At 40.6% G+C, this 14,156-nt stretch overlaps 1 long non-coding RNA gene across 3 annotated transcripts in view; it reads right to left on the bottom strand.

Annotated features, from left to right (window-relative positions):
- Nucleotides 1-10,924, bottom strand: part of LOC118096428 (uncharacterized) — a 77,761-nt gene extending 66,837 nt beyond the window's left edge. For all 3 annotated transcript variants that reach the window (XR_015950203.1, XR_015950204.1, XR_004693920.3), the window contains exon 1: nucleotides 7,684-10,924. This is a non-coding gene — a long non-coding RNA (uncharacterized LOC118096428). The remainder of the gene's footprint in view (nucleotides 1-7,683) is intronic.
- Between the last annotated feature and the right edge of the window lie 3,232 nt (nucleotides 10,925-14,156).

Here is a 14,156-nt window from a genome sequence, read left to right on the forward strand (position 1 = left end):
CTACCTTAAATGTTTTCTTTTAGTGCCTTAAAGAGTAGTTCCATCCCCCCTTTCCTTCAGAATGCAAAGCATCTTCAGCCCAAGCAGCAAATAAATATGCAGCCTTATTAAGGTTTACAGACTTCGTGCGACTTTGCTTTTAATTCCAGTATTTTTTTGTGTTCCCTTTTGTGCTGGCGTTGGTTGGATGCATTTTCACTCTTCGCTTGGCCCTTAGACAATTATGTAACTGGTATCTTTAGAAGCATTCAAGTGTGCTGGAAATACACAAAAGAAGACCTCTTTCAATATATGATGACTGGTGTGTTTGCCAACAACCCAACTTCATTAGAAAATTGGCACGTCCACTCAGTTACCATGTGACACACCGTTAACTGTGGATATTTGTTGCCTTAATGCACAAGTACTCAGGGACTTAACTGATAAGGGGAAAACTCTTCCAAATCTGCTGAACTACACGCTTAGGGTGGCACAGAGCCTTGCAATATTGAAAATCAATAGTCATGTGACAGTTTAAAGATCAGAGGTTCCACGAATTAACTTTCTAGTAGCAAATTACTAGCCTCTTATTTTATTTTCCAAGGGCTAAAATATATGTCTTTTAGATTATACAGCTGAATATCATCATGATAAACAAACATGATAATGAAATAAGGATAGTGGGCAATCAAAGAATCGTAATAGTTAATAGGACATTTTAAATATTAGCATCATTTTTCAATTAGGAATTTGGAGAGAGTTTTAAAGCAGTGCAATATTATTCCACTCTACCAGTTTGCTAATGTTTAAAGCAGTGCAGTATTATTAGGCTCTACCAGTTTGCTAATGAAGTACATTTAACAACAATATAAAAGGATCCTGCAAATTTAAATAAACCTGTAATGGCTTACAAAAACACACACAATGCTGTGGTTTAATATTAACCAATGTTCTGATGTCTCCTTTACTATAATATTTAGTGCAATTACCTGAATACCAGTTCATTATTTTAAGCATTATCAACATTATTTATGTATAGCTATGATACAAAATACATTAAAGAATTCAGAACTTGATCATGCCAGTAAAAGAGAAACTGTTCACATCGGAGGGGGAGCAGCTCTGTTGGGTTCACACATATATTTCTTGTTAATATGTTTGCAGAAGTGACATCAACATTTTTTCTTCCTAGTATTTGCAACTCAATGGTTGAAGGTCTAGAAATGTCACAGGTGGGCTGTGATCTGTATGTTTCAGCAAGGATAACAACCCTTCATCTCTCCTGTCCCAGCCCAGTCTAAGCCACTGAGCCCTCTAAGGCTTGCTGATCAGAATGTCAGCGGTTCAAATCCCCGCAACAGGGTGAGCTCCCGTTGCTCAGTCCCAGCTCCTGCCCACCTAGCAGTTTGAAAGGATGTCAAAGTGCAAGTAGATAAATAGGTACCGCTCCAGTGGGAAAGTAAATGGTGTTTCCCTGCGCTGCTCTGGTTTGCCAGAAGCGGCTTAGTCATGCTGGCCACATGACCCGGAAAAACTGTCTGCGGACAAACGCCGGCTCCCTCGTCCTGTAAAGCGAGATGAGCATCGCAATCCCAGAGTCATCTGCCACTGGACTTAACTGTCAGGGGTCCTTTACCTTTACTTTATGCCCCTTGCAGAGTTACAATTCCCAGGGTGGTTTAATACCCAATCCCTCTTCCTCAGAAACCTATGGGAACTCTAGCTCTGTGAACGGCACATGGGTCTCCTAACAATTTTCAGCATCCTTAACAATCTATAGCTCCTGGTATTTATTTTGGGGGAAACACTTAATGTAGTATCATAGTGCTTTAAATGGATGGGGGGAAAGCGTTTGTTTTGACTTCACGCCCTTGTGACAATTCCAACTATATAATTTCTCTGCATTTTCTGTCTGAAACATTCTGAACTTAACACTGCACTACATAGCAGACATAACATGCTGGAAACTAACTAACATTATACCATTAAATTTCATAGTAAACTAAACTAAACTGCCCTAAAACCAACAGGTAGTAATGACTGCCTCACGTTTAGGCCTCTATATAATGCATTTAAAAACAACAAGAACTGGCAAGAGTTACTAGACTTTCACCAATATATTCAGGATAGCTTTATTTTAGGAGTAGAAAACGACGATTATTTGCATCTCTGAAAGTATCCTGCAATGGGATGTCCCCTTCCTCTCCCTGCACAGTCTCAAAATTTTCTCCAGAGGGTCCCTGCCCCCCCAATCTTCTTGACCAGATTTTGAGGGTACCCAGGGAGCTGCAGAAGTGAGAAGATTTTGAGGCGAGGAGGAAGTTCCTTTGCATAAATAGAAGTCTGTTTCATGACTGGAATGGCAGTGGTGGGCAAAATTCTGTGGCTTACTAAAAAGCCAAGAAGCATCTAATCTCATCGGATAATATTGCCTGTCTAAGTGTGTGTCAGCACCAGAATTCCTGTTCCACCTTATTTCTCTTCGATTGAGTTTGTCCCTAGTTGCTCAATGTCTTTCATTATCACAACACTGCTTATTTCATTTTGCATTTTTGCAACATGTGATGAAAATGGGATTTTTTTTAAAAAAAAGAGGGACAGACTTAGTTGTGCCATTTCAAGCAGTGCACTACTGTGCTTCCCCGTAAGTAAACTTAATCAAGCATAGCAGCAGCAATATTGCTGCATCTTCCATTGAGTAAATTTGCTTAAGAGGAAGAGCAGCACTTTAAATCCAAAGGGATAGTACCAAGATATTGCTCCTCTTTTCCTCAGTAAATTTACTGAAGAATAGGCGTGGCACGCTGTGTGGAATTTCACAATGCCAAAGGCCTATACACTTATCGCCCCCCCTCCTATTATTAATAAGCTGTGTGAGACGGGATTGTAGGGCCATGCCTTTGCTAGTCACATTTTGGGTACATTTCTGAACTACAGTACAGTATTGTTATTACCATCACCTGCCCTTTGCCAGCAAATATCAGGGTGGGTTACAATAATTTAAAATTCAGTATTAAAAACAGCAAAAACATGGGAGTCAGTTTTATGCATGCAGGGTTCAAAACTGGGCAGGGAGCCTACATGCACAGAGCATGCATTTTACTTCAGAATTTATTTATTTATTGTTATTAATTAGATTATTTTACCTTCCCTTTACCATAAGGTCCCAGGGCAGGTTACAGCAATAATCTGCAGTGTGTGTAGCAAGTCCCCCCACTGTTTGTAAAAAGAGGTTCCCTAGACTAGATGGATGAGCTTTGATCTGCTCTGGCTGGGGTTATGCTCCCTCTAAATGTGTGTCAGTGGATAGATTTGGGGTACATACGAATCAAATGCTGTTGCTTCAGGCCCAAGTGCCTTGGTGGTATTGACTACCTTCGATTAGCTTTGAATGGTGGCCCAGCTATGCTCCAACCTGATCAGGGAAAGCTTAGCTTCTGTTGTCTACACTTTGTTAACTTCTAGGTTTGATCACTGTAATGCATTGTATCTTTCGAATCAGTTCAGAAACTGCGGCTGGTGCAGAGCTGAGTGGCTCAATTGCTGAGTGAGGCAAGACAGCGCGAGCATATATAGAATAATAGAATTGGAATCCCGCCAAGGGTCATCTAGTCCAACCCCCTGCAATGCAGAAATCAGAACTAAAACACCCACAACAGATGGCCATCCAACCTCTGCTTAAAAACCTCCAAGGAAGGAGAGTTTACAACAGGCATCCCCAAACTGCGGCCCTCCAGATGTTTTGGCCTACAACTCCCATGATCCCTAGCTAACAGGACCAGTGGTCAGGGAAGATGGGAATTGTAGTCCAAAACATCTGGAGGGCCGAAGTTTGGGGGTGCTTGGTCTACCACCTCCCGTGGAATTATGTTCCACCAAGTGATCAAATTAATCAGGGGACATAAGAGGAATACTAGGGCAGGCATGATCCCACACTGCCCTTCACAAAATTATTATTCCCTTAAGAGGCAATGAGTGAATAGGGCTCATTTCACCCATTGTGCAAATCTACAACAGAGAAGACATTGTAAGGTGCCATATTTATAGACCACCTACTCTACAGCCTTTACTGATGATTTTTTAAACACACACACTTCCTTAATTTAATATATTTATATCCCTCCTTCCAAACAGCTTAGAACAGGCTAAAATACCATAGTAACAATGTTTTTTTTATAAAGAAAAAAACCCACACAGAACACAACACAAATGGCAGAGTGTCAAAGCTATCAGCAGCAATGTAAACACAAACATCCTTAAAATAACCAAAGTAAAACGGCAAAATAACTTACATACCAACTGCCTGAGAAAATATCCATGAACAGCATGTTTTAACTTGGCACCTAAAACCATTGATGAAGGTGCCAGGGAACTGTCTGTGAAGTGGGGACCCAACCACAGAAAAAGTTGCCACCTCCTAAACTGTGAAATAGGAGCGCCTGCAGAAGGGTACCAGGAAAAAATAAAATAAACCACTCAGGCACACACCGGAGAAGAAAGTCTTTGCTATACCCTGGTCCTAGGCTCTTAAGAGCCATTAAGTATACCAGCAAGCCAGGTTCAAGGGTCCTGTGTTTGTTGTAAAAGCCCTGAACAAGTTAGATCCAGGATACCCGAGGGATCTCCTGAACCTTTATATCCCAGCTCAGTCATGGAGATCATCTGAAGGAGCCTCTCTGGTGGTTCCTGGGTGGGTCAGGCTCATTGGATGATGACAAACATTTCGTGTCATTGGCCCAGTCCTGTAGAATACCCTGCCAATAGAGATTCAGCAGCCGCCTAACTGTGCCAACTTTTAAACACCTGCTGAAAACTTTTCTGTTCTGTCAAGACTATCTACTGATGTTTGTTTTTAATTCTTTTGCTTTTAACTTCCTACGATTCTACTGTATGTTTTCATGTTTTTTATATCGTTGGTATATATTGTGATTTTTTTTTAATATTAATACAGCAGTATATATCCATTTTTATAAAATAAAAATAAAGCCAGTGCGTTGAATTGTGCCTGGAAAGAATCTGGAAGTGGACAAGTGCATTTGATATGTTCCATTTGGTAGACAATGCCACACATACTACAGTAGCATACCCTGGACAATACGGAACATGGATAACTATTTCACATATGGCCATTAATGGCTTTCCAAGAATAGCTATGATGCAAGTATGCAAGATTTGCAAACCAATGTGTAAACTGGAGGAAAAACCATCATGTCTGAAGCAGCACAAAGAGTACAGAAAACGAACAAATACATTCTTTGCCTTAGAGCACTCACCCCCAAACTGTGGCCCTCCAGATGTTTTGGCCTACAACTCCCATGATCCCTAGCTAAGAGGACCAGTGGTCAGGGATGATGGGAATTGTAGTCCAAAACATCTGGAGGGCCGAAGTTTGGGGGTGCCTGCCTTAGAGCAATGTTGGCCAAACTTGGCCCTCCAGTTGTTTTTGGACTACAATTCCCATCATTCCTCACTACTGGTCCTGTTAGCTAGGGATGGTGGGAGTTGTAGTCCCAAAACAGCTGGAGGGCCAAGTTTGGCCATCACTGCCTTAGAGCGTGTAGCTAACCAAGATACAGAAACAGAAACAGAAATGTCAATTTGCCACAGAGCAAGCATTCAACAGATAGTCGGTAAGACTATCTGTTCTGTCATTGCTAACAAATGGTCCTGAAATATCTTCCCTGTCCACGCCACAGAGAAGGTCTTCGTATTTTGGGCCCTCTTACATATCCAGTTTATTGTGTTTTACTTAATGTTGTGTTGGGTTACTAATTCCGCATGTTAGCATCTGTGTTTTTGTATCTATGGGAAAGAGATTTGTTTTCTAAAAAGTTTATGAAGTTTTGGCTTTTTATTTGCTGTGGTAGGCATTTAGAACATAGACGACATATTCATTCTTCCCCCACACACCTTTTTTTTTTTTTTTGCAATCATGGCAGCCAGAGATGTTTCATTCATGAGACTCGCAATTTCAGTCTTTCTAGAGAGCCCTAAAAAATCACAAGCATTGAGATTAAATTGTGCTGCCAATACGTGAGAGAAGACACCAACACTGGTGACAAATTACCCAAATATGGAATACCCGCAGAGCGTTGCATATTGCAATTGACCTTTTAAAACTCCACTTCCCCTTGCAGTAGAAAGTCTAGGAGTTCCAGCTTTCTCAGCCACACTGCCACTATATAAAATAATCCCAACTAATCTCAAAGTGATGTTTAAAGGAGATAGAAAAGTAATCTAAAGAATAGGTTCTAATTTACTGAACCAACCACTACCGGAGGACTATTATTCAAAGAAATTGAGGCAACAATCTCAGCACTGGGTGGCAACAGGAAGAGGGAGGGTGGAGGATGTAACCAGGAATATAAGCCCTATTGTACATCTTGAGTGTCCATTCCTATCTGCGATTTCTAAGGGGAGGTGGTTTTTCAGCTCAGAGACACAGGAGAGGAACCTCTTTACCACAGCAATACTTTGGGATTGGGATTGGGCGAGTGGTGCACCAAAACGCTGACTTGTCTTAAAAACAAACAAACCAGGAGATTGACGAAAATGTTTTCAGGAACCTCTTTAAATGGATAAGAAGAGAGGTAACAAGTCAGGGAGTTGGCAGAGGAGGAAAAGGGTTAAACAGTCTTCTCCCACTGCTCTGATCAAAATCCAGAGGTATCTGTGCTAGATTTAAAGTTCCTGTTCCATTGAGAGATCAGGTTTGGCGCCTTCATTTCCCTGACTGAAAAGTCAAGCAGTGGGGTTTATATAGTCCAAGCCTATGGGGGTGTTTCTCCTGTTACAGTCTCTAGCTGAAGGTTGATAAATAATAATAATAATAATTTTTATTATTTATACTGTGCCCACCTGGCTGGGTTTTGATCTTCTGAATACTGAATTACTGAGCAGGAACAGACCTTTCCCACCAACCACAGATTAAGGGGCACACATATTGCATAGGCACATGGCACATGGCAACAATAAGGCATAATCAAACTTTCCTCTTGGAAAGAGGGAGGAGCATCTGCACAACTAGCAGAGCCAACAGTCCCACAATTTTTTTTGGGGGGGGGCAGAAATGAGCACCCATTTTAATAATGGACAAAGGCACAGAAACGAAGGGAACCCAATAACCGGGGTGGGAATAATGGAGAGAGAGATGTGCTTTTTACAAAGCCCCTGCAATTCACCTCTTTTCCCAGCAGGAAAAACGAAAGGCTTGGCTAGTATTGAAGGGGGTGGGGTATTATTATTATTTTATTACATTTATTCATCGCTTTCTGTCTCTAAGGGGCTTACCAATACTGTATATAAAACACCCAACACGCAACATTTACATGTAAATAAACAGACTTAAACACAGCAGAAGAAAATTAACCACCTGCTTCAGTTTCTTGGAGGTGAGTAATAATAATAATAATAATAATAATAATAATAATAATAATAATAGATTATTTATACCCCACCCATCTGGCTGGGCCTCCCCAGCCACTCTGGGCGGCCTCCAAACAGAAATATTAAAATACAATAATTTATCAAACATTAAAAGCTTCCCTAAACAAGGCAGTGAGATCTTTTTATAAACTTGGATTTTAGTGCTCAATATGTGTGTGTTTTTTTAAAACACCTTCAATAAGGCGGTTTTGAAAGATTGAGAGGGAGGGATATAAACGTTAATAAATAAAAATGAATGCGACTTGGGAGTAAACTTACCTGGTGTTGCTGAGTGAAGAAGCTGGCCCTCCTCTCAGCTGCCTCTAATGGCCAACTCTTGTCCTTTCAGCTAGAAAGCCTGCAAAAGGGGCTACAGGAAGAACCTTGCAAAGCTGACTCCCTCCTTTATTATAGCAGTTCTAAACCCCTCGGGTTCTGCTGGAAGGCACAGAAATGGCGGGAAAGCCTTGCGGGGACCAGAAGAAGCTGCCCAATTGCAGGAAGGAAAGCCCCGCCCTCCTTCTCCCCATTGAGAGCTGTGCTCCCAGTGGCTGCTGCACCAAGGACCTTGTGTAGGAAGTGAGCTCTTCGTCAGTCCACCCAAGACACACATGTGCTTTCATTCTCCTCAGAAGCAGGCAAACCAGCACACACACAAAAACAGAACTGAAAGCAGTAACTGGCATGCAAAATTGTTGTAATGCAGCGTGGCCTCTTTGGGAGTGAAACAGCAGTTCCAGACCGATAAAGCTGGTGTGGAAATAACCCTTATCTGCTGTCTTGTTGTTGAACTACCGCTTCTCACATTCTGCTGCCTTTCACTTTTTGCCTTCCTTCCATAGCTGCCAAGTTTTCCCTTTTCTCACGAGGAAGCCTATTCAGCATAAGGGAAAATCCCTTTAAAAAAGGGATAACTTGGCAGCTATGCTTCCTTCTCATTTAGGTATTTTTGCATACTTCAAGTTGCATTAGGGTGAATCTATTTATTCAGGGTCCAGATAGCTTGTGGGAACATAATACTCTGTGTAGATGGAACATCACAACACCTGTGTCATTTGTGACTGTCACATGCACATGTCTGTTTAATTGCATATAGTCATAGCTATCAACTTTTCCCTTTTCTCGCAAGGAATCCTATTCGGAATAAGGGGATTTCCCTTAAAAAAAGGGAAAAGTTGACAGCTATGCATATAGTTATGCTGCAAAAGCATATACAGCACACTGTACACCCAGATTTAGAAAGCTGAGGTAATTTTAATCTGTTTTTGTATTTCAACTTGTGTGTTTCAGAGTAGGGTTGTATTTTACTCTTGATTTTATTGCATCGAGGGTTTTTTTTTTTACATTCAAGCTGTGCATAACTTATGAAACAAAACAAAATAACTATTTGCACTAAATATAAATATATTTATTTATTTTCATTTTAAACATTTATAGGCTGACCTTTTGAGTAAAAACCCTCTCAAAGCGGCTTACACAGTAACAGAGTTTAACCGTAACTTCAAGCATTTAATAGAACAAAGGATGCAATACAGTCTGTAGTAAAAAGAAAAGAAAAAAGCCCACAACATTAATAAAGCAGCAGGAATAAAAACAAAACAAAACCATAATTAAAACACCTTTTAAAAAGTCATGGCCAGAAGGCCACCATGACTAAAATAAAGAGAGCTGGAAACCAGTGACATATATATATATATATATATATATATATATATATATATATACACACACACACACACACACATACACATAATGATTGTCACATGTGATCTATACATAGCAACCTTGCTTTTCTCCTACCCAGATGTGCTTCCTGTGGAGGAAAAGCATAATACTGAGGTGGCTTCAACTTTATAATCCTACCTGAAACAAGACAATTGCAAGCTTCATTTCAGAAACACTGTTCACCGCTTCACTTACATAAGCCATTGTACAAGACAACAGCGTGGTACTTGAGTAATTCGAATGGAAATGTCAAGTTTTCACAGCCTATGATTAGAGGTAAGTGCCCTGCTATTATACAGTAGTTCTGTCAAGTAGACTGGGCTGAGCACATGTCATGACCTCTTCTCAGCAAATGCTTGTCTTTCTCTCTCTCTCTGCTCACAGAGATTCTCACCACCCCCACATTTTACTGCAGCAGCAGTGAACAAAATAACTAACACAACACTTTATGAAGCACCAAACCCCTGCTTTGCCATATCTTTAAGTGACTAGAGTTGTGATTATTCATATATTGTTTAAAACGGTATTGTGTTATGATTTACAAAATCTCTACGTTCCTTATTGTATATAAGGTATAAAATTAATAGTAGGCTCTGTCCTGGAACACCTTAAACAGAGAAAATCCCTCCCTCTCCCTACATTTCTCTTGTCAGCTCTGCCTGAGTGAGGACTTCAGGGTATGGACAATAGGATTTACAGCTTAACAACGTAATCCACTGGTTTAACAAGACAAGGTGCAAGTTATATCATGTATGTTATAGATATGTGCAATAGATTTGGTTAATTCCAGGGAAACGGACCTTTCACTGGTTGCAAATGCTCATTGGAGAGTGGATTTGCAAATTTCCCGCTGTAACAAAGCTATATAATATGTACATGTGCGATCCATCACATGATTTATAAACAAAAACAAAACCTCTTTGTAACTACACTTATGGAAGCCACATTCAAAAAGTTACAGCTTGTATATGTAAAAAAAAATGCCAGAAAATAAACATGGAACACTGAAAGTGACCCAAAAAAGGTTTTTCATATAGACTCTGGAAAAGGTTTTAGAATTATATTTTTTAAAACAAACAAACCATTAATCACAAGCCAAAGTTTTGGAGGAATCCACTGTCCACACATTTCATGCAGGGGAGGGGTTCATTGGTTTCCTTCAGTGTAAGGGAATGCATAGCACAGCTCATGTACAGAGTTTTCTACCAACATGGAGTTTAGAAACTCCATCTCCTATGTGCCTAACTGTGTGGGCAAGCACAATTGGACCCATGAATAGTTCCATGAGATGGGGGGGGTGAGGCTGGGGCTGCGGGGAATGGTTTGTGCATTAGGAAATTCCTATTGCTTTCTACTGCAGAGAATCCATAAGAAAAGTACAATTCTATAGCTTTCATTTCAAATGAGCTGCTCAGATATTTACTAGACATTAGAACTGTACTTGGTGGAAGCAATCTTCTCTCAGTCAAGTGTAAAGTTGTGCTCACAGATAGCTTTGATTCAGATCTATGCTGTTTCTGCTAAGCCACATCAACCTCACTGGAAAGTCTCTCTGTTACCTGGAATTATGCAGTGGCTTTGGCCTGGGACGGGACATAACAGAGGTGGACCAGAGTTGGACCTTCATGCTCCTAGAGTATAATAGGTGGTGGCATGGAACATGTTCTGTTATTCACCTTGGTAGCACATAGGGCTAAATAAAACCATATGGGTATTAGAGACTTGCTGACTAGATTGTGCTAAAAAATTATTCTGGGCCAGTTTTAGTAGATTTGGCAATTTTATAAGAAGCCTCTCCCCCACCCCCACCCCCACGGATCTCTGGTTCAATATGCCTTTGGTACACATTCATTGAGACCCCATGCCTGTAGCCCCCCCCCCTTTACCCACCATATTAAAATAACAACAATATATGGATCATTTAATAAAACCCATGGTACCTTTTTTTCGGCTACTCCACTTTGTGCCTAGAATGGGCGAAACTACACTTTTGTTGGGACACAGGTGGCGCTGTGGATTAAACCACAGAGCCTAGGGCTTGCTGATCAGAAGGTCGGCGGTTCAAATCCCTGCGACGGGGTGAGCTCCCGTTGCTCGGTCCCTGCTTCTGTCAACCTAGCAGTTCGAAAGCACGTCAAAATGCAAGTAGATAAATAGGAACCGCTACAGTGGGAAGGTAAACGGCGTTTCCATGTGCTGCTCTGGTTTGCCAGAAGCGGCTTTGTCATGCTGGTCACATGACCTGGAAGCTGTACGCCGGCTCCCTTGGCCAATAACGCGAGATGAGCGCCACAACCCCAGAGTCGGTCAGACCCCAAAGGGGTCCCTTTACCCTTTTCCACCATTGCCTGTTTTTTTGTTTTTGTTTTAATAGGGTATGGTCTCATGTTAGGGGGAAAAAAGCTAAAATTAACCTAATATCTTTGCTTTTCTTCTCACAACTACCGTGTCTGTTTCTATGCTCTTTCTTTAGGCATGGTTAATCCAGCCCTGTTTTCATTAAGTACAAATGGAAAAAGCAATGTGTGTTATCCATGCCTGGTCTCCATTATTGTTGCATAGAATAGGAAGAAAAAGAAAGAACAAGATTATTCTGCATGGATATTTGCCTTGAGCTTTTTTGGCATTGCAAAACGATAGCATAATTTAGCATCATTCATGATGTAATTGAGGGCTTCTTCTAACATGCATCCGCTCATAAGGATTTTTAAACAAGAGTTATTTCTCTAGAAAGTCGTTTGATTCTGGATATGCTTTTGCCTGGCAATTGTTGGTTCTCATGATCTGTTTGCATGTCATACGTTCCCATCTAACAATTCAACAGTTAAATTGTTTTCTTTCAGGGAGAACCATCCTTGGGAAATAAAGGTGAACAAGGATATTGGGGACAAAACTGACTTTTTGGAGGGCCTGAGGGAAATGCAGGTAACAGAAGTATAGATAATGTTGCAACATTCTTCAATTATAGACCAGTGGTATTTGTTTTACCTACCGGTACTCACATTCCCGGGTAGGCAAAACATTGCATCTGGGATCAATTTGCTTAAAATTAAAGTGCAACTGCCATCTCTCTTCTATCAAAAGTAAAGTGTTGCAGCTATAACGTACAGACAATTACACATTACTTTGGATTGTAATATTTAGATTTGTGTCATTTCTTATCCAAAGTAAAAAGCATCTCTAAATAAATGAGTGATCTTATACTACATATTTTATAGGCTGTGTACTTAGCAAAATCCATCTATATTTGCATGTGCATATATACTCATGTTATCTTCAATCTCATGCTGCATATTTAGAAAGTTGGAACTTTAATGCCTTCCGCCAAAGTAGACTGAGTGAACAATTAGGCTTGCATGCACAGAAAAACAGGTCTTCTGCAGCATTTTATGGAGGCTTAGATGGGTTGTGCATTAATTCTGGAAGCACAAGCCTTCCAAATCAGTTACACTGCTGTTTGCTTTTCTCAACAAAAAGCTGAAAATGTCTCAATAATACACCTTTTAAAATGTCCATGCACTACCTTTGTCGTCACTTGACACTTTGCAGGTATGATCGCTCCACCCAATTAGGAGCCTCCAGTCACACAATTTGGAGCGGATTGTGAAATGAACTCGCAACCTTCCATGGAAAGAGGCTACAGAAATCAGAAATTATCTATTGTATTTACCTTGGCTCTTCCAATGGTGCTGAGCCTCCAATGAAAGCAAAGGCCTGTACAGAAATCAGAAGACAGATTCGGGGCCCTCCAGACTGTAGGTGTTGTTGTGGGCGTATTGTGCCACATGTTCTTGACTCAATTAGTGGTGGATTTATTCTGCTTTAGCTTGTTGTGAGATGCAATCAATCGTGTTATTGCTCTTCGGAAGGGCTATACCACAGCAAAAGCAGGACAAAAATAAACCAGAACAATTGGGCTTTGTGAAAAGTACAGGTTTTCAGCAAGGAATTGCAGGATAGGCCCTGAATGAAAATGAAGCGGTATGACCACCCCCAAAACTTGTGCAGGTGCATGCAAACAATATTGAAAGTGGGGTTGTGGTGACCATGCTGATAGCATCATGAGCACAAATCATCATGAATGGAGGGACCCTAAGCTATATTTGAGAAGAATATTGTAAGCTACAGAAACAAGAAAACTACATTTGGAATCTTCTTACCTACTAATCTCAAATATGGCTTTGTGCCTATAAAATGTACAAGTTTCAAGTCACCACAGACATTCTTCTAGGTCAAGGAGATATTTTATTGAATATATAGACTCAAGGTTATATGTGAATTTACAGCCATAACTCTCATGAACAGTTATGGGAACATATTTTTAATTTTCAAATAGGCAGCAACTGAAACCACTAATCCATTAATCAACTAATCCACACATTTGGGGGGGGGTGTACTTTAATCTAAAATGGCTTAAAGAGTTATCTTATCCCCTGTCCCATCTTAAAATATGAATGTTATTTTAGAATGGATATTAGTTGTGAGGGGTGGGTGGGAAGCTAGCTGGCTTGGGAGTCTGGGTAATGGGATACAAAGCCCTTCAGCTCTAGGTCACTGGTTCAAATCTAGTACATGTTGTCAGTGACAGAAAATCATTGCCATCTGATTGCTGTTTGACAGTTGTATGTGTCTGCAACTGCTGGTGGTCGGATGTACATATCAGTGCACAAACTAGAAGACAGAGGCTCTGTCACAGCATCAGTGAAGGCTGAGTCGGATGTGGAACTGAATACATACCCACACACAAGAGCAGACGCACAATATTACATTTCCAGTTAAGTTCACTGGGAAAATTGTTCTCTTGAGGAGTTTCTTTTTATATTGCCTATGAGCACATGCAGCTTTCTAGTTTAGACTAAGTCAAACCATTGCTTAATATAGTCCAATATGGTCTATTCTGCCTGGAAGTGGCTCTCCAAGCTGTTATGTGAAGGTATTCCCAAGCACCACCTCCCTTAGTTTCTTTTACATGGAAATGCCAAGAATGGAAGTTAATAATTTCTGCAGGAAAAGTATTGATTTGCCAC

This window comes from Zootoca vivipara, chromosome 5, assembly GCF_965207765.1.
Source record: "Zootoca vivipara chromosome 5, rZooViv2.hap1.1, whole genome shotgun sequence".
Taxonomy (NCBI): Eukaryota; Metazoa; Chordata; class Lepidosauria; order Squamata; family Lacertidae; genus Zootoca; species Zootoca vivipara.